The sequence below is a fragment of the Lolium perenne genome, chromosome 7 (genome assembly GCF_019359855.2).
Source record: "Lolium perenne isolate Kyuss_39 chromosome 7, Kyuss_2.0, whole genome shotgun sequence".
Taxonomy (NCBI): domain Eukaryota; kingdom Viridiplantae; phylum Streptophyta; class Magnoliopsida; order Poales; family Poaceae; genus Lolium; species Lolium perenne.
In genome coordinates this window covers 299,579,568-299,602,494 of record NC_067250.2, presented here as the reverse complement: position 1 = coordinate 299,602,494, position 22,927 = coordinate 299,579,568, and positions in this window count along the sequence as shown.

Here is a 22,927-nt window from a genome sequence, read left to right as displayed (position 1 = left end):
GTCGGAGTTGCGAAGGTGATCTTGCGGGGAGCTACAGCTTCTCGCCTGATCCTATCAGCCTCCTGCTGAGCCTCAGTGATCTTGTCCTCCCAATGCTTCCGGAGTTGCTTGACTTTTGCCAGTGACTCGTCCACCTAACGTTCTCGTTGGAGAAAATTGTCTACGAAGTTCGTGGCCTCCTTCCTCTCGTCAAGCATTGCTGCTGCGGTGGTGGCAAACTTTTTGGCTGTGGCCAGCATCTCCTGCCTTTTGGCTTCTAGAGCTTCCGCATTTTCTGCGTCTTTGGGAGTTATGTGTTTGTTGAGGATATCCGAGTGTGCGATTGCATCCATGCCTGCCTGCTCAACCAGTTCTTCTGGGGACAGGACTTCCTTATGCGGACGTTCCGTCGAGAGCGGAGATCCTGCATAGGATGGTTGTGGGTCGGAGTGGGTATTTTCATCCTCTGATTCCCGTTGATCCAGCGCCGCCAAGGTTGCGAGAACCTGCTTAGGCTGGGCGGATTCAACTTCAGGCTGATCACCGCCTCCGAATTCCTTCATCTTGCGATCAAACTCTTCAGTATCTATGGAGGAGGTATCCCCGGAGATTGAGCTTAGGTTGCCCAGGATCGACTCTTCACCCGGAGCGTTGCTTTCTCCGACAGCCTCCTGCTGATCCGGAGCAGCGCTGTTTTCCGGTGCCTCAATCTGCATGGGGCCAGCTCCGGCTTCTTGAGGGGCGACTCCTGCAGTATGGGCTAAGAAGTGCACGAAGTGACACCTTTGCTTCTCTAACACCTGGGAGACCGAGGCGGATCTGCATTGGTCTTCCACCTTTATTTCCCGCTCAGGGGTGGATTGGGTGGGTTTTGATTTTTCCAGATCTAAGGCGGAATCTTCCTTGGGAAGTTCCTGCATCTCAGATAGGATCTTCTCGACTGCGTCCTGCTCAGCGGCGGTCGCATCAGCGTTACTTACCAGTGCGTTCCCGTCGGAATCGACGGTTTCGCCGATGAAGATGTGTATGCCGCCAACTGGGACGATGGAGAGCTTGACGGGGTTAGTCTTAGCCGGAATCCAGCACTCGTCCGGAGGGACGATCGGAAGGTTTCCGGCGTAAAGGACGTGCCCCACAGTGATGGTGTCGTCGTAGCTTCGCATGGCGGAGCCCTCCCGGTTCCGGCCTCTAGACGCCGCTGGCCCCACGGTGGGCGCCAACTGTCGTTGCCTATTCGACGGTACCTCGGAGGAGGGATCCTCACGAGGGGGAGAAGAAGTAGGGGCCATAGGGCGGAGTGCAGACGGGACGGTGGTACGCAATTTACCCAGCTTCGGAACACCTGCACGATGGCAAGGCCTACTGCTGCTTGTCTGGAATTATCTGGGCGCTTTCGCGTTGTTACAATGAGTTGTGGTTATGCCTCTAGGGCTCCCGGGATCCGGCTTATATAGGCGCACGGATCTAGGGTTTACCTGGAGAGTCGTAGCCGGAATACAAGTTGCCTAACTACGGTACAATATCTTGCCGTGTACGTCAAGGATCCGCCTTCCCTCAGGACCGTGCTGGATCCGGATACTTCTTGGGCCTTCACGGATCCAGCCTCCTTCGTAGGTCAGTTGGGATCCGGCTCCCTGCTCCTGGGCTGGACTTCATCCTTCAGGATCCACAGCAACTGTGCCGCCCGATGGGCCACATGCCATATCACCGTCTGTGGGCCACCCGGGCTTGCCGGATCTAGGCCATGCCGTTGATATACCCATAAAGTATACCCACAACATGTAACATCCCAAAAATTTCAAAACAAAACAAATGAATTTCCCTTTTTCCAAATTTTGGAACCAACAAAAACTTTTATTAAATTAAGTATGATACATAGTGATCTTGCTTAATTCTTGTGCTATTGCCATGTTTGCTTGTAATAGTAGTTTTGAAATAATCTTAAACCATAAACCTCACCCCTCTTTTCACCATCCTAGCTAAAATAAAATAAAAGGAAATTAAATAAGAAAAGGTATATGTGCCTATGGCTATTTTTACAAATCTTTACCCTAGACCTTTCTACTTTGTTTAGAGGTTTGGAAAACCTTCATACACCATATCTAGCACTTATCAAACCAAATCCAAAGTGAAACCAAAGAAAATAAAAAGAAACTAAAAATGCCATAGAGGCATATGAGAGTAAAATGCAAATTTATGAATTTGGGAATCTTGACCCTAAGACTTGTTGTGAATGGTGGGATCACTCCTATATACCATTTCAACACTCAACAACACCATTTGGGTCAAGCCAAGTTAAATTAAAACTCAAATGCAACATATGCATAGAGGCATATGTGACACATTGCCATAATACCCAATTCTTGCCCTATGACTCTAAACCTTGACCAAATGATGTGAAACCATCTCTCAACCTAATATAACACTAAATTGACCCTAACCCATGTCCAAGTAAAGCAAGATCAACAATTTACAAGAATAATGAAATATGACACATCACCTCTTATGTGTTATGGCCATTTTTGCAAATCTTTGAACAAGACCATTTGAAATGGTTTCAATGGTTTGAAAATGTTTCTAAACTAATAAGAGTCACATTAGAGTGAAGAAAAGTCAAATCAAATGGAGAGAAATCAAATAGAGAGAAAATCCCAATTTCACTCACATACACATAAGGCCAATTTTGCAAATCTTCAACAAAGGCCACCATTGCTTGATCTATTGCTTGGAGAATACTTATATATGATAAACAAACACAAATGCATCAAAGAAACCAGAATCAAATCCAAGAAAATCTCAAAACCAACATACATGTGATAATGGTCAATTTTGGATTTTATAAAATGTTCACTACTTTACCCCCTGGTTTTGACTTTTCTTCAAACCAACCTTGGTCAACTCTTGCCATGTCATCCAAGACCTTGTCAAGGTGAACAACTTTCATGTTGACCACACATGCTAACTTTGACCAGGTTGACCAGAATGGATTTGAAGTGGGGACTTTGAAACTATGAGAAGATCATACCAATTTTGAAATCTTGCAAATCTTCACCAAAATGAACACCACCACCACCATTCTATCACATAAATTGTAAGAATGAAGTTCACCAAAAGGAATTTCGAAATTCAAATCTTATTCTCATGCGGCCATTTCATCAAACACCTTGCAGGCACAATCTGGAAAATGCAACACACTCTATTATCCTCTGGATTTTTGCCTAAACCCCTTTCTCTCTTTGATCATTGTTGCTCTGGTACCATCCCTGCATCATCCTATGCCCTGCATCCCTAAGGAAAGTGAAGCCATGATCATATTCTTTCCATGCCATGTACCATGCCGGCCACCCTCATACACTTTCTCTCTGGCCCCTTTCTCACACATTCACCTTGTCCGGGAGATGCTACTACACTAGCTGATCATGATCATACACGATTGGAGCAAAGGGACGCACGCTAATGGCCAGAACACGCACGCCCAGACCACGCCCAGAACGTGCCAGGCACGCGGTGAGCGCGCCCAGACAATGCCCTGGACGCGCCAGTACGCCCCTCGCCTGGACGCTCTCGTCCTTCTCTCCCTCTCCCACTTGGCACACATGATCACCACGCCTATGGCTACCTCCTAGACATCCTCACTAGCTCGCGCACGCCCTATCGTCGTCGCCATGATCGCAATTCTGCCGCCCAGTACCGTCCCCGTCGCAGAAGCTCCCGAGCGATCCCATCATCCCCTGGACGCGCCAGCTACACCTAGAGCCTCGCCTAGACGTCGCCTACACGATGCGCACCTCGCCTTGCCCTTTCGCAGCCCGTAGCGCCATTGTCGTCGTCGACCTTCCGCCGCATCCACGGCACCCCTCCCTCCGCTATAAATAGAGAAGCCCTGAGCCTCGATTCCTCACAACATCTGCTCCTCTCTCATCCTTGCCCCTTCTCCACCCACCAATTTCACACTACCTCACCAGAGAAGCTTCAATCGCAAGCTTGTTCCCGCCGGAGCCCGCAGATCATCTGCATCGACTGGAGCCGCCCCAAGCCTCGCCGCTGTACCAGGAGCCTCTACACCATCGACAATGTCGCCTCGCCCCTCTCCCTCGATCGCCGGCGGCCTGGAACGCTCCCCGACCCCCTACCTCCGCCGCCAGTACACCCTCCTCTCGCCGGAGAAGAAGATCAACCACAGCCGTGCGATCGTCTTCTAATCTGACGGCCGACGTTGCCAGGTACCGCTTCGGTGAAGTAAAGCCACTGACATGTGGGACCCCATGTCAGCAGGCCCGAATCGTTACTGGGCCAGCTTCTCCTTTTCAAACCATTTCGGCCCCTCCTGTTTCCCACCTAGCCCACTTAAGTTTATTTCAAATAATTAGTTTCATCCAAATTCAAATACTGGTGCTCCATTTAAATTTGAATAACTTTAAAACTACTACACCAAATCTAGCAAATTTCATATCGTTGGAAAGCTCATGAAATTATCTAAACAATTCCACTGGCCTCATATCCAAATTCGTAGTTAAATTTAAATGATAAAAATAACAAGGCAGGGCCTTTTCTAACTTCAAATAAATATTAAAATTTATCTATAAATGATTTTGAGTTGATTCCAACTCTAATAAATCACATTTAACATAATATAATTGTTTATGCAAAAATATAGCATAGTTATTTTGCATGATCATGGACTAGATTCAAATAATGGCTATGGAGCCATTTCTAGTCCATTTAACACATACACCTAAATTTATATAAATAGTATGAGAGCTACTATCTCATTTAAATATTGGTCTAAATACTACAATAAGAGGAAATGACCTTAGGCTAATAAACCTCTGATTGTTATTACTTAGAGATTTTAAACCATTTAGATATTAGTTTTAAATTATATGAGGTGTAGCACCTCATTTAAATTATTACTCCCTCATAATAGATGTGAAAGGTTGACCTTGGTCAACTTATATTTCATACCTTATTATTATTTGTGGAGATTAAATCTTGATAGGATTTAATGAGAGGAAATTATTCTCTCCAAACACTTAAATAGCAAATCAAATAAATGCTTGTAATGAGAGGAAATTATTTTTCTCTTAAATAGAACAAACCAAATAATTCACCATACCATGCTTGAAGTGATGTTAGAATTAGTTGTGTGAACCCTTTGGTGTGTTTTAGTCTAGCATGTAAGTATTGTTTGGTGATTGTGTACCTCGTATTCATTTATAGACGCTAGTACCGGAGACTATCAAGAGGAAGAGGTCTTCTACCAGGAGGAAGAGCCAGAAAACTTTGATCACCTCACCAATCAAGGCAAGCTAGACTAATGCAAGCTAATATTCTTGCAAGATACCCTAAGGCAAAGCTCTACAAGAGCAAGGCCTCATCCCCATTTAATTTATGCTTAATGATCCTATCCCAAGTTTTTACCTTACAAGTTTTTGACTTTGGTTTATCAAGGCTTACTTTTCATTCATAATTCACTTGGTTTAGATATAGAGTAGAACAAGAGCATCAAAGTTAGCCTAGAGCAAGACAAGCTAGTTAGCACCCCTCATGACTAGTTGCTAGTGCTAAACAAATAAAATTGACTACTCTAGATGGGAACAGGTGAAATGAAATGACTTTGAAAACCTTGGAATGATGATTCATTCCATTGAAAGATTTTGAAGGTGAATATGACTTGTGAATGACTTGGTGAATTTTACAAAAACTGATGGTTGGGTTCGGATGCGATACCATTCCAATTTGAAAGTACCCCCACAATACCCAACATGGGTAAGGGCTTAACTAGAAATTTATGTGCTTTAGTATGGGTTCCCTCTAAACAAGCGTCATCGGGGTTATGCCGAGAGCTGCCTCTACAACGAAAGAGAGGATGTGATATGACGTGAAATGAGGTGAATGTCCGGCCCAAGCCCTGTGCAGTTCCCAGGCTGACAGTCTGTCTTCACTGGGAGGCCAAGCTCATAGGGAGAGGTGCCGATACTAGAGTATGTAAGTGAAAGGTTATGGTTGGTAGTCCGCATACGGAGTATGATAAATCAAGGCCAGTTAACCCTGACGGATTATTGCAAATGTTGTGGCACAAGTGTACGACCTCTGCAGAGTGTAGAACTATTCGAATAGCCGTGTCCACGGTTATGGACGGTTGGAAAGGCCATACTGTTCCGTCATCAGATCATTTTCAAAAATGTGACTTGTGACTTGAACCTGAAGTTGAATGGTGAATTTGGATTTGAAAACACAACTGATGTTGCGGGAATGACACTAATGTTCCCACTTGGGTTAGTCTAGTGATTCAAGCATCTTTACTAAATGTTTATGAAAGAAACTTGGCTTTATGCAAATAAACCTAGAGCTTAGTACCCCCTTACTAAAATTGATAGTGCTTACACTGGTATTAGTTTGCGAGTACTTTAAAAGTACTCATGGCTTTGTCCCTGGCTATTCAAATGGCCAGACTTTGAAGGAGAACAACAGTACGAGGAAGATGGACAGCAGGACGTCTACGACAACTAGGACTACTCCTGACGTCAAGCGTTGGCCTGTGGATTAGATAGCCACTACTACTTCGCTTCCGCTATTTGTGATGTTCGTTGATCGATAGATCAACTACTATTGTAATATTGGATCATGTGATCTACCCTTGTAAGACGATTATGTGTTGTAATAAATGACGACTCTATGATATTCAACTATTATGTCTCGCAACAACAATATTCCTGGGATTGCGATGTATGACATAATAGGCATCTGGACTTAAAAATCCGGGTGTTGACAAGTTGGTATCAGAGCCATTGTTTGACCTTAGGAGACCCTAGTTAGAATGGACGTCTGAAAAACTTAGTTTCAAAAACCAATGAAGTGAATATTTATGAAAAACTTATCCCCACTCTTACCCTTGAGATCTTTTCAAAATAATAAATTCATGCTCTACTTCTATTTGTAATTGTACATAAAATTTTGCACACTTGATCACTTAATTAACTTACTTATCCTAATTGCTCACAGATGGAGTACCAACGGGAGTGCTATCAGCTTGGTCCCGGAGGCGACCTAGGGTTCGAAAAGGATTTGAAGCAACTAGTGGAATACCTAGGCCACCCGTATCCCGAGTTCTTCGGAATACCCCTCAACAACCACTCCGGAGAATCACCTCGGTGGGAAGTTTCTACTGATCTACGAAGAAAGCTTGGAGCTCCGGTATGGGAAACCATCTGGTTTTCTGTAACAGGAAACACCTGGAAGGAAGGACTAGTCAGAGCTATGCAAGAAGCAATTTCCTGTCTGTGTGGACAAAATGAGAACAAGATCCGGAACACTCGCTTCATCTACTACCCAAGACATGACTCCATGGGAAGATCGATGACCATGCCACCGCCCACGGAGATGAACCCCTATGTAGCACACCAGGACTTCAGGCAGTACAAAACCCGCAGGGATTTGGACAACGCCCTCGCCCTTCGCCAAGAACCTTAACCGTGAAGACGAAGAATCTCCCCTGAAGAGTAGTATCTTTAAGCACTTTCGTAGGTGTGAGTTTGTATCAGGATCCCCTTGTATCGTAGAGCGATGAATGGTTCTTCAAACCAACGGTGTGTTAGCTTTGTAATATGTGATGCTTGGTATGAATGAAAAAGTGTTGTTGGTTTTTACCCCCGCAACACTACTCAAGTTTTCAATCTAAGAACTTTTTAAACCTTAACAAAACAAACCCTAGAAATTTCCCTCTTATCTTATCATCTACCTCAATGTTCAGATGGCCCCACCAGCCCGCAATGCCACCCAGGAGGCCATGATGCAACTGCTGCAGACGATGATGGCAGACCGAGAAGCCGAAAGAGCTGAACGCCAAGCAAACCTTGCCGCACTGCAACAGATAGCTCAGAACAATCAAGGCCATGGAAACCACGATCACCCTGGATCGAAGCTGAAGAATTTTCAGAACACGAACCCACCCATGTTCAGCAAGACCGAAGAGCCACTTGACGCTGATGACTGGCTCCAGACCAAGGAGAATAACCTCGAAGTTGCAGGAGTTGAAGCCGCAGAAAAAGTACTGTTCGCCACCCACTACCTGTCAGGACCTGCCAGAGCCTGGTGGACAAGTGCCCGCGCAATGAATGCGGGACAGATGATGACATGGGAAGACTTCAAGTTGAAGTTTAGCAAATACCATGTGCCCCAAGGACTGATCAAGAAAATGAGAGATGAGTTCCGCGAACTCAAGCAAGGAAGAATGTCCGTGGTGGAATATCGCGACAGGTTTCTTACTCTGTCAAGGTACGCCCCGGATGAGACCGACACCAACGAGAAGAGGAAGGAAAGATTTCTGAACGGACTGCATGACGAGATGCAAACTGTGTTAGTGAACATTCCGTTCGCTGACCTCGAAGCCCTGGTGGACTCAGCCATCCAGATGGAAGGAAAGCTGCATCAAGCCAATGAGAACCGCAAGCGCCGGATGATGAATCAGAATGGGCCCAACAACGCCAAGAAGTACCGCAACAACTCCTCTGGAGGATTCACCCCAAGACACAACAAGCCCCCTGCTCAGACTTATCGCCCCAACTACACCAACAACAACGGAGGACCCCCGAAGCCCGGAGGCAACAACAACAACAGCCACCACAACAACAACAACCCCAACAGCAACAGCAACAATGGGAACCACAACAACACCAACACTGGCCCATGGACTGGAAGCAATGCCATCCCCGTCACCCCGAAGGACAAGTCAACCATCAACTGCTATGAATGTGGAGTTGTGGGTCACTACTCCAATGAGTGCCCCAAGAAGCTTGCCAAGATCGCCGCCAACACTGCTGCACCTGCCCAGCAACAGCGCCGCTTCGCAGATAGAAGGAAGCAGAACAACAACAACGGCCGTTTCTACCACATGAATGCCACTGAAGCCCAGGAAGCACCCCAGACCATGCCAAGTATGTTTTCCTGTTAATCAAAATGCTCAATCTCTCTTAGGAACCTAACTTTTCTTAAAATCTCGGGACGAGATTTGTTTAAGGGGGAAGGGTTTGTAACATCCCAAAAATTTCAAAACAAAACAAATGAATTTCCCTTTTTCCAAATTTTGGAACCAACAAAAACTTTTATTAAATTAAGTATGATACATAGTGATCTTGCTTAATTCTTGTGCTATTGCCATGTTTGCTTGTAATAGTAGTTTTGAAATAATCTTAAACCCTAAACCTCACCCCTCTTTTCACCATCCTAGCTAAAATAAAATAAAAGGAAATTAAATAAGAAAAGGTATATGTGCCTATGGCTATTTTTACAAATCTTTACCCTAGATATTTCTACTTTGTTTAGAGGTTTGGAAAACCTTCATACACCATATCTAGCACTTATCAAACCAAATCCAAAGTGAAACCAAAGAAAATAAAAAGAAACTAAAAATGCCATAGAGGCATATGAGAGTAAAATTCAAATTTATGAATTTGGGAATCTTGACCCTAAGACTTGTTGTGAATGGTGGGATCACTCCTATATACCATTTCAACACTCAACAACACCATTTGGGTCAAGCCAAGTTAAATTAAAACTCAAATGCAACATATGCATAGAGGCATATGTGACACATTGCCATAATAACTAATTCTTGCCCTATGACTCTAAACCTTGACCAAATGATGTGAAACCATCTCTCAACCTAATATAACACTAAATTGAGCCTAACCCATGTCCAAGTAAAGCAAGATCAACAATTTACAAGAATAATGAAATATGACACATCACCTCTTATGTGTTATGGCCATTTTTGCAAATCTTTGAACAAGACCATTTGAAATGGTTTCGATGGTTTGAAAATGTTTCTAAACTAATAAGAATCACATAAGAGTGAAGAAAAGTCAAATCAAATGGAGAGAAATCAAATAGAGAGAAAATCCCAATTTCACTCACATACGCATAAGGCCAATTTTGCAAATCTTCACCAAAGGCCACCATTGCTTGATCTATTGCTTGGAGAATACTTATATATGATAAACAAACACAAATGCATCAAAGAAACCAGAATCAAATCCAAGAAAATCTCAAAACCAACATACATGTGATAATGGTCAATTTTGGATTTTATAAAACTAGAACAGGGACCCTCGCAAATGCGAGGGCATCACCTTTAGTCTTTAAATTTGTTTAGCATTTACTTTTTTCTTTTATAAACACTTTCCATCCCATTTACCTCATAAAAGGTTAACTTTGAAAATTTTGTACGTGATTGTCCTAGAAATATTATTTTTATTATGAAACTATTTTTATGGCAACAATTTATTATTTTACCATGAAACATCATAAACTTACTGTTAATTTATATATATTTTGTGAGACAACCGGAGATATTTCCCTAATGTACCTTGATAGTGTCGTCAATATATACATCTGAATCTTCTTGTATAAGGAAGAAAAAAAGGCTCGTGTTGATATAATATATACTACCTGACATCTCACAAATGCGAGGGCATCACCTTTAGTCTTTAAATATTTGAATCTTCTTGTATAAGGAAGAAAAAAAGGCTCGTGTTGATATAATATATACTACCTGAAATTTTTGAGAAATGTTTTAATCGCTGACTCACTTCTTTAGAAAATGTTTGAATTTCTATTTACATCTTTTGACACGGTGATTTTTATTTTTTAATACCGTTTAAATTAAAAAAATCTTCTGGAACATATTATGCACGTAAATCGTGAGACATTTCCTCATGGCACATCAAGTTAAATCCACAAGAAAATGGGCTGGCATAGTAGCTAACGCGTCTATACCTATTTAGAATGAATCTTTAAGCTATACACCGTTCAGGAAAAAGAACTCAGCGTTTGGACTTTGGAGACATATCTCCAAATTTTGCATGTGTCCGTTTAAAAAAGTAAAAGAAAATTACATATCCTAGTTGCATCCGTTCAAGAAAACAAAAGGCAAACTACATCCCCTACTTTTCCAAATTCATTTTCACAATTTTGAACCTTTTGCACATGAAATCGAGCCATGTTGTTTATTCATATAATAAAATGAGGCATCTCTTTGTATTTTTCGGAAAAACAAACTCATACTCTCAACCATCAATGCTCAACTGGGTAGCAGCCAAAAAAAGCCCGCTCATATATAAATCGTATATTGTTATATATATTGTCCTTTATTCATCTATATAATCTATTGATATATTGCATTGAGGTAATTAGTCCACAAATTTCTCCATTTTTTATTTGTTTTATAATGTGCATGTGATTTCGATATGTAGAAGTTTTATTATTTTTTACATTTGTTTTATATTGTGTTCCTATATATATTAGCGTATATGCGTGCTTTAAGGCTTCAAGCTGACACGATTTTCCTATCTCATGCAAGTGTTAGTATGTTCACACGTATGGAACTATGCGTGGATTATTTTTTTCTAGTATAAAGGCATGCATGTGGACTTGTGGAGTCCCGTAGTACTAAACCTGTAAGTTAGAGCTGCCTTTTTTCCACGGGGAAAGTTCTTTTTTCCATGCAATGTATAGCATCTGAACTCCTACATCCGATCGTACCGGCCGGGTCACGATAGTCTTGGCTTGCCTGCTCATAACCATATATTTTCTACCTTCTATTTTAAAATCTACATCCTTAATATAACACGATGTGAGTACCGGCCGGACCGACCTAGTCTGATCGATCTATCAATTTTCCAAGACTTCGTGATTTTTCCAAGACTCCATGCATCATACGATTGTATTACATGGAAACAAACTTCACGATCTGCCACGATCTGCCACGTCCAATCTGCTCAGTTAATCTCTCGACCTATTTCCGTTCATAATCCATCCATACACTTTTTTTATATAGAACATGTCAAATATACATAGAATGTGTATTACATAGTTACGTAACAAATAACTTTTTGTTAAATCCTAACCATATATTTTAGATGTAACTATCAATATAATTTAGATGATGTGGATTAACCTGGTGCCTCGAAAAACTCCCTTATTTTGCTTTTAGTATATAATAGATGTTCACTACTTTACCCCCTGGTTTTGACTTTTCTTCAAACCAACCTTGGTCAACTCTTGCCATGTCATCCAAGACCTTGTCAAGGTGAACAACTTTCATGTTGACCACACATGCTAACTTTGACCAGGTTGACCAGAATGGATTTGAAGTGGGGACTTTGAAACTATGAGAAGATCATACCAATTTTGAAATCTTGCAAATCTTCACCAAAATGAACACCACCACCACCATTCTATCACATAAATTGTAAGAATGAAGTTCACCAAAAAGAATTTCGAAATTCAAATCTTATTCTCATGCGGCCATTTCATCAAACACCTTGCAGGCACAATCTGGAAAATGCAACACACTCTATTATCCTCTGGATTTTTGCCTAAACCCCTTTCTCTCTTTGATCATTGTTGCTCTGGTACCATCCCTGCATCATCCTATGCCCTGCATCCCTAAGGAAAGTGAAGCCATGATCATATTCTTTCCATGCCATGTACCATGCCGGCCACCCTAATACACTTTCTCTCTGGCCCCTTTCTCACACATTCACCTTGTCCTGGAGATGCTACTACACTAGCTGATCATGATCATACACGATTGGAGCAAAGGGATGCACGCTAATGGCCAGAACACGCACGCCCAGACCACGCCCAGAATGTGCCAGGCACGCGGTGAGCGCGCCCAGACAATGCCCTGGACGCGCCAGTACGCCTCTCGCCTGGACGCTCTTGTCCTTCTCTCCCTCTCCCACTTGGCACACATGATCACCACGCCTACGGCTACCTCCTAGACATCCTCACTAGCTCGCGCACGCTACACCCAGAGCCTCGCCTAGACGTCGCCTACACGATGCGCACCTCGCCTTGCCCTTTCGCAGCCCGTAGCGCCATTGTTGTCGTCGACCTTCCGCCGCATCCACGGCACCCCTCCCTCCGCTATAAATAGAGAAGCCCTGAGCCTCGATTCCTCACAACATCTGCTCCTCTCTCATCCTTGCCCCTTCTCCACCCACCAATTTCACACTACCTCACCGGAGAAGCTTCAATCGCAAGCTCGTTCCCGCCGGAGCCCGCAGATCATCTGCATCGACTCGAGCCGCCCCAAGCCTCGCCGCTGTACCAGGAGCCTCTACACCATCGACAACGTCACCTCGCCCCTCTCCCTCGATCGCCGGTGGCCTGGAACGCTCCCCGACCCCCTACCTCCGCCGCCAGTACACCCTCCTCTCGCCGGAGAAGAAGATCAACCACAGCCGTGCGATCGTCTTCTAATCTGACGGCCGACGTTGCCAGGTACCGCTTCGGTGAAGTAAAGCCACTGACGTGTGGGACCCCATGTCAGCAGGCCCGAATCGTTACTGGGCCAGCTTCTCCTTTTCAAACCATTTCGGCCCCTCACGTTTCCCGCCTAGCCCACTTAAGTTTATTTCAAATAATTAGTTTCATCCAAATTCAAATACTGGTGCTCCATTTAAATTTGAATAACTTTCAAACTACTACACCAAATCTAGCAAACTTCATACCGTTGGAAAGCTCATGAAATTATCTAAACAATTCCACTGGCCTCATATCCATATTCGTAGTTAAATTTAAATGATAAAAATAACAAGGCAGGGCCTTTTCTAACTTCAAATAAATATTAAAATTTATCTATAAATGATTTTGAGTTGATTCCAACTCTAATAAATCACATTTGACATAATCTAATTGTTTATGCAAAAATATAGCATAGTTATTTTGCATGATCATGGACTAGATTCAAATAATGGCTATAGAGCCATTTCTAGTCCATTTAACACATACACCTAAATTTATATAAATAGTATGAGAGCTACTATCTCATTTAAATATTGATCCTAAATACTACAATAATAGGAAATGACCTTAGGCTAATAAACCTCTGATTGTTATTACTTAGAGATTTTAAACCATTTAGATATTAGTTTTAAATTATATGAGGTGTAGCACCTCATTTAAATTATTACTCCCTCATAATAGATGTGAAAGGTTGACCTTGGTCAACTTATATTTCATACCTTATTATTATTTGTGGAGATTAAATCTTGATAGGATTTAATGAGAGGAAATTATTCTCTCCAAACACTTAAATAGCAAATCAAATAAATGCTTATAATGAGAGGAAATTATTTTTCTCTTAAATAAGAACAAACCAAGTAATTCACCATACCATGCTTGAAGTGATGTTAGAATTACTTGTGTGAACCCTTTGGTGTGTTTTAGTCTAGCATGTAAGTATTGTTTGGTGATTGTGTACCTCGTATTCATTTATAGACGCTAGTACCGGAGACTATCAAGAGGAAGAGGTCTTCTACCAGGAGGAAGAGCCAGAAAACTTTGATCACCTCACCAATCAAGGCAAGATAGACTAATGCAAGCTAATATTCTTGCAAGATACCCTAAGGCAAATCTCTACAAGAGCAAGGCCTCATCCCCATTTAATTTATGCTTAATGATCCTATCCCAAGTTTTTACCTTACAAGTTTTTGACTTTGGTTTATCAAGGCTTACTTTTGATTCATAATTCACTTGGTTTAGATATAGAGTAGAACAAGAGCATCAAAGTTAGCCTAGAGCAAGACAAGCTAGTTGTAATAACCCAGAACATAGGAACAACGAAGGGTAGATTTAGAAATGGGATGTGCATTTCATCGCAAAACGGGGGAAATTTTCGCGCTTTATTGCAACTAAACCCAAGAGGGATCGAGGTTCTCTCTCATTTTGCACTTAGGGTTAGGCAATGTGAGTTAGGGAAATTTCGACATGATCTCTTTTGTATCTTGTTGATTTGGGGAATTGATTTCATTTGACAAGTGTTAATACATTTAACAATAAGCATTGAACAATATAAAATGGAATTCATAATTAAACACAACTTATGAATTCAAACAACTTTGAATTTCAAAGTGAATCATAAATACAATGTTTATTCCAGAATATAAATATTACATAAATCAAAAGCTCATAAACAAAAACTTGGGCTTTATTGATATCACAAACAAATTACATTGTCTTTACAAAATTCTTGATACAAGAATTGATGAATAATAAACAGAAATAAAAATGAAGATTACAATATTATTCCTAAAACTAAAACCTAGACTATATAACTTGAAGTATTTCTTCATGGCCCTGTCCATCTTCAAAACCTGCAAAACAAAGAACCAACACTAGCCAGAATGTTAGTGTTAGCCAAAGATTCAGTTTGGACAGTTAGCAAATAACACAATATTCAGTTTGGACAGTGCAAACTGTCATAGCACACTTGTGCTTGTCCAAAACCATGGACAGCACAAGATAAGGGCAGCAGCAGACCAAACCTGAGCACACACCAGGGGCTCAAGTTTCAGCATATGAAAGCACACAGCTCAAGTGTGCTGGGCAGCAACAGCAAGGCCATGCATCAGCTTAGTCACCAAGGCAAGCCAGGATTGTGTGTCAATGCAAGGATAGAAGTAGGCCTCATATAAAAGCAACACAAACCCTAGAAATTGTAGCAGTCGACCAGATAAGGAATTCACCAGGTAAGGGTGAAGCTAGAACACAGAGTTCATCCAGTTCTTGAGCAAGAATAGAACCAACACACACACCCACTCAACCACCAGAAATCATGGTGACCTGAGAAGATCATCCAAGATCTGGAGGTGAAGGGCTATGACACAAACCCAAATCTGCATCAACAAAACATTTCTTTCGAGGAGCTGGAACAAGGTATACCTAGTTCCTGGAAAAGATCCAATGGATCTAATCCATCATATGCATGAAATAAGCATGGGATGAGCAGATGCTCATATGGGTAGATCATCACTTGGTTTTCACCAAGGATTACTGCCAGTCAAAAGCCACTAAAATAGAAAGCATCTAGGTACAGATCTTATACACAGAAACTAGCACATATGCACAGATGCATACACTAGCCAGATTTGATGCATAGATAGCACCAGTAGATGGCAAAGATTAGCAGCTAAGACTACACAGTAAATCCTAAGCATACAACCATTAGAAACCCTAGATTTCTTCACAGGCAAGCATATTGGCATTCATAGTTACTATGATCCCCAAATATGCAAGCAAAGATGAGTAGCCAACAAGATCCAACCAACCATGTGAGCAACCAATCAGTAGCAAGGCTACTGAGGTCACATCACACTTAGCACCAAATAAGAGAAAGCCAAATATATCACATCACTATCCAGAAATGGATTCAGATTCTATTTGCTTGCTAGATAATCATGAACAGTCAAATCATTTGCAAGCAAGTAACTTAATCATCACTGCATAAGCAGTTCATCATAACTTAAAGTAATACAAGCATGAATTTATCACAGATCCATGCTAAGCATGATAGTAGCATACTGTTAACCAACATAATTTAATTCCTAGCCACTAGAGCAAGTCTAGATAGCTAAGAATAAGCAACAGCACAAGTAAGCAATAGCACAGTGATGCTTGAGCATCAGCATCACCAGATAAGTGAATCATTCAGTCACCATATTAACCAGTAAGCTATCACTGATAATTGAATTGATCAAATGGATCAATCATAGCAAGCCAAGTTACACAGAGAGGTTAGCCAACAAGCAAGGAATGATCCAATGGATCATTGGCTTGCAGAGATAGCACTGAAGCATATCACAGGCACCTCTAACACACACACAAGTGTCACAGATGCATCACAAGTACACCTAGACAAGCAAGCATGATAGACCAGTAAGCATAAGCAAGTCGTAACCAAGCATAGCATGGCATAGTTAGCTCTTGAGCAAGCACAGTAGAGCATGGCAAGTGTAGAGCATGCTAGGAGTAGCAGAGAAGCAAGCACAACATGAACAGCAAGCAAAGCAGCATGTGCCAGTACCAGTAAATGGTAATTGGGCCATGAGCTTGCAATTAACAGAAGCGAAGGCAAATTGCATAGGAATAGCATAGCTCTGTGTGATCACAGGATCACCAGAGAGCAGCAGAGCATGAGGAGGAAGAAGAACAGAAGCATGGGAGGCGCACAGAAGAGGTAGAGGAGAGACAACACTTACTTGCGCCTGGAAGCAGAGGCTAGGGCATGGCGAGGCAGTGCTCGCGCGGCCCTAACAACACCGCAAATCCAGGGGTAGGCGCCGACGTTACGCCGGCGAACCTGACGAACCAGCACCATCGTAAGAAGACTCGAGGCGACGGCACGAGTACTGCAAGCAGCACCCGCGCCAGGTCAACCACAGGCACGTACCCATCGTCGGCGAGGACGAGATCTTGCCGGAGTTCGTCGAGGCGGTTCTCCGCGAGATCCAGATCGGAGGCGATTCGCCAGGAGAGGACGAGAAGGGAAAAACTGCGCGGACAGATCGATAGATCTGCTCGCGGCGGTTCAGGATCAGTAGGTGGCTACGGTGGAGGAGCACGGCGATGGCCGGAGCGAGGCGGCGGCCATGGCGGCGACGCCATCGCCACGGGAGTCGCCAGACGGTTAGGATTAGACGAGCGAGTGAGAGGGCCGAGTGAGGAGAGTGAGGTGGGCCGCTTCGGCGCCACCGAACCCAAAAGGGGGCCAGCCTTATTAGGCCGTCCCTGGGTTTAAGTTATTGGGCTGGGCCCAATATGGGTCCAGGGGGGTATTTTGGTCTTTTTACATTTAATAAAAGATCAAAATTTACCAAATTTTATTAAATCATAAACAACTCTAAAAATCCAATAAAAATTGGATTTATGAATGAAAAATAAATCTTAACAAGAATAAAATATGAAATGGAATTTATGAAACAAATTCAAAATTATGAATTTTCAAAATTTAAATAATAACTTGGAATTTAAAATTATTATTTCCTTGTAATTAAAATTCAAGGAAAAATCTCAAATAAGTTCAAATACTTATTTTCAAACATTTCAAAATGAAATTCTACTAATCCAAATCATTTCTTTTGAAAGAGGGTATTTTTCTCAGAAAAATACTATATTCCCTTTTTATTCCAAAAACTATAGAGGTAACTCTATAATTTTCACTTATTTTTGGAATGATTAAGGTAATCATCAAGTAAAATCATTTTACTTTGAATTGTGTACTTTGTGTGAATTACAATGATTAATACTTTTAAATCAATTGTAAATTACCGTCAAAGACATAAATCTTAAATACAACCCTAAATTGTAATAACTCATTGGGGTAAAGGGATTCAACATAAAATAATCCATCCATGATTGCATTATTTGGATTTTATAACATTGTCCTTACCGGACAATGATGCTTCTTACAGAACCCGAGGTCCAGGTTCCATCAACTGCATTGAAGCGCACTATCTACATGAGTCCACGTGCAAGTTCACCCTTGCTCATGTCAACTTGATTATTTTCTACTACTTTAATGCAAAGCTATATACTTATCATTCCTGCATCGCAAATGAAATGTTATTTTCCAACTATGAATATGACTATGTGGCTGGCAATGGAACCATGGTATGTGTTGATATGGTGGAGGTTCCATTGCAATGGGTTATATCACCCTAGGATTAATTACCAATGCCGTCCAGTGATTCTAGCGCCGTACAAACCGCGTTGACCATGAGATCTATAATGGCTCTGGAAAAGCCAGCTGTATCTTTTCCCTTCTGCACGCCAACGGATCGGAGAGCCGGTGGGGTGCTGGAGGCACTGCCGCAATAGGTTGGGAAATCCTTTTAAATCCCCATCCATTAGTGATGATAAGCTCTACGATCTATGAGGGATTGTCCGGAGTACACCATGAGTAAAGCCGTATTATCGGGGGAAGTCTACTGGAGGTGTACGGTTGGACAAAAGGGTGGGTTTGCAGTCGCGGAGAAGGCGGTGTGGGCTTGGATCTTTATACCTGGCCTCACACCAAAGGAAGTGTGAACGGGGGCAAGTCCCTGCGGATGGCAAAAAGGGTGAGATCTCTTGTGGGAAAAGTAACGCACCTCTGCAGAGTGTATCAAATTGTGGCTGTCACTCCTTAATCCGGGAAGGGAACTGCGAAAGCGGCAGGAAAGGAACTCCACAAAGTTCTGGTCAACCTGTGAAGACTGACGGGCATAGTTTTCATAATAAAAGCAACCTTTTGAAGAAATGATTTCAAAAACATGCATTGACCTGCGATTTCCTGATCAATGGTCGTAGCTAGTGCATCAAACACCTTTTTACTCTTTTAGAACTTGCTGAGTACCTCTGTACTCACTTTCTTTCGACACCCTTGCTAGACTGTGATCCGGAAGTGGAGGCTATCAACGATGGAGCACCAGAAGGAAGCTACGAGCTGGTCTACGAAGAACCTGATCTTACCGGCGGAGTGGAAGGCGTAGACTATGGGATAGTCTACGGACCAGATGACACGGAGGTGGAGGAGTAGTGACATACCTTAGCATCATAGAGCCGAGCAACGTAGAACTTACCTAAATAAGTTGTTGAGCTCTTTATATTTGTTATGAGTTGTAATCGTACTTAAGTAGTATCTTAGGGTGTTCTCATAGGACCTGTGAGAATACCAACTTGTTAAGACAATGTTTGTAATAAAGTATGGAGTGTTATGACCTGCAATGTGTCTATTGTACCACTCTGAGGGATATGGCAAATTGTGAAGAAGTCCCTTCGCAAAGATCATATCAACGACTTGTATACTACAACATGCAGTGGTATGCTGGGTCACCGCAGCTGGTATCAGAGCAAATGTTGCGACCTTAGGTTGGAAAAACCTAGTATAGGGAATAAACCTGTAGGAGTCTAGTAGAAATAGTAAAGGATTCTCTAGAAGTATGGTGATTATTCACTTGAGAATAGTAAAACTATATATTTTAGTGCGATAATTCTTTATTATAGCTATTATGATGCATTATCACTACTAATATTCTGCTTTTGTATACAGCCATAATGGCGAACACTTTTCCTAAGAGGACTTTGAGGAAGGTTGAGGGTTGGCTCGGTGATTATGATGGACCAATAACAGCTCTCCTGTGTGGGATGCTGAAGGAACTTCATTGTGATCCACGGATACCTGTTATCAAGTATACCTACTATGATGGGGAAATCCTAGCCAAGTACAGAGTATCAGTCCAACTACCGGAAAAACTGCTGATGAGTCGTATAATGCCATACGGAGAAGCCAAAACTATCACCACAGCCTACCATATGGGCCTATTCAAGGCAATCCTTGAGATAAGGCAGCACAAGTCAGTAGAACTGCTATGTTCAGAGTTTTCTCATATACCTCATGCTGAGGAAGATGAGGATCCCACTCTGAATCATTTGGTGTTAGCACACAGAAGTCCTGAAGCTGCAGCACAGCACATGGATAGCTGTAAGTCTTTATTGACCACGATGTATCTTTTACACATGAAGATGAGAGGTGAGATTGACCACATGCTAGCTGAGTTCACGGACCCTGATAAAGTCCAAACTCGGATGCGAGATTTGAGGGCACAACCACAACATACTACACCTTACTTTAACCCAGACAGCGATGTAGATTTGAGTGACCAGTGGTCCAAGAGAAATCCACTTACAAGAGATCCACTTACACCTAACTTTGTTCCGCACTATCCACACGTGTCAGCATCGTATGATACTGGATATGGGGGAGACCGTTCATGGAACATAAACTGCTCGGAGTCACCGATCGAGAACTCGATGGGTTGGCCTTTCGGGGAACCTTTCGGTGATGAGGAGGAGCCAATTCCATGTGATACAGGAGATGAGAGTGATGCGGTTAACCAGAATGTTAACCAAAGCTATGGGCAGAAAGAGAAAGACACCAACTCCATTTCTTTAGATTTGGAGATGGGATTACCCAAAATATCCCAGTACGTCGTAGGTGAGAGCTCTGGAACAAAGAAAAAGAAGAAGAAGAAGATGAGGGGTCAAGTGAATAGGAATCCTCCATGGATGACTGGAGAAGAGGAGATGTATTCCACTGGGGATATGTATGAGTCTTTATCTAGTTACTTTGGCATGACAGATCTCTGTCTCGGCACTTCGTCCGATTCAGACTACATACCTACGGGAAGAACTTTCATTCCGGACGGTCTTCGGAGGACAGACCGTTGTACCGGATGGACCCCAGGGATGTACGCGGAGGCGAGCTATGATGATGAGGAGTACAGCTCCAATGAAGAATAAAGTAATCTAGGTGGTATTGTATTAGAACGCATTTTAAATTTCCGTTGGCTTGGGCTTTGAGCCAAATAAGTGGTTTATATGTACCACATGTAATATAAGTTTGTGAGTGTGTTATGTATTATACGGTGTATATACATAATAAATGTTTGTTTTGGATTTGCTTCTTGATTTTATTGTGTGACTAGTTCTGGGCATTGAGTTGAGCTCAGAAAGCATTTGTATGGTGTAATTATGAGTAATCGCTCTTTGTTACAGGACTAGGGGGAAATGGCGTTAGTAGAAACCGAAGAGGCTCGCAGAGAGCGGGAAGCCAGAGAGATAGAGGAGGCAGATGCAGCAGCTAGAGCAGAGAACGCACCACCACCACCACACCCAATGTTGCACCCAGACTTCCAACAGTATATGAGGTCAATGGAGGAAGATAGGAGGCGTTACCAGGAAAGCCAGAGCAAGAACATGCAGGATTTCTTTACCCATGTTATTAATGATAGGGGTAATGAAGGCAAGGGAGTAACACTATCGGACTTCCAAAATGCAAGACCACTACCATTTACCTCAGCTCCAGAACCAATGGATGCTGAAGATTGGCTCATGGATACGGAACGGAAGTTGAAGACCGTTGGTTGCAACGATGAGGAGAAGATTAGATACACCACTTATCTGTTGTCAGGACCAGCAGCATCATGGTGGGAGAACCTTGTAGCAGTACACCCTCCAGATAAGGTATTCACCTGGGAGGAGTTCAAGAAGAAGTTTCGGGATGCTCATGTTCGGGACAGCATGGTGGAGCTGAAGAAGAGGGAGTTTGAAGAACTAAGACAGAATACTGCACCCATTATGCAGTATGTTCGGGATTTCAATAGGTTATCCAGGTATGCACCTGAGGATGTAGATACAGAAGAGAAGCGGAAGAAGCGGTTCATGAAAGGCATGAATCCATACATGAAGATGCAACTGAGGTTGGCACGGACTGCCGAATTCCAGGAACTGATTGACTCGGCAATCACTTTTGAGGATGACTACAGGCAAGTCCAGGAGGACAGGAGGAAGAGGGCTCGTATAGAGCCAAGGAAGTACCCAATCAGTAAACCAACACCTGATCGGAGTTTTAAACCCCGATACCGACCTACTACTGGTAATCAATACAACCGGGGAGGTCAGAGTCAGAACCCAATTAACCAGATCATCTGCAACAATTGTGGCCTGAGAGGTCATTTGCAGAAGGATTGTCAGAAACCCAGAATCATCTGTTATGGTTGTGGGAAGGATGGACACATCAAGCCGGATTGTCCGAACAAGGCGTCCTGGAGCGGACAGAGCTCTGGAGGACGAGGTGGAAACAACAACAACAACAATCGCAACAACAACAACAACAACCGCAACTACAACTACAACAATAAGAAGGGAAAGCCTTATGGAAAGCTGAATTGCACATCTTTGGAACAAGCGGAAGAGTCGAATCAAACAGTCTTAGGTACGCAAAGCATTCTTACTCATCCTGGCAAAGTATTATTTGATACTGGAGCAACCACATCATTTCTTGCATTGGAATTTGTGGAAAAGTTCGGGCTTAGATGTTCTAAGTTAGAAACCCCTATAACTGTTCTATCCGCGGGGGGGACGATCTTAGTAACCCACGTGAAAGAAGCACAAGTCCTAACCATATGTGACTGTGTGTATTTCGCGGACCTATTCATCATACCCATGAAGGACATATCAGTCATCTTAGGGATGGATTGGTTGACAGAAAATGGAGCGGTGATTAAGCGTGGAGACAAAACAAGATCACTTCGCAACTCCATCGGAGGTCGAATAGTGTTCC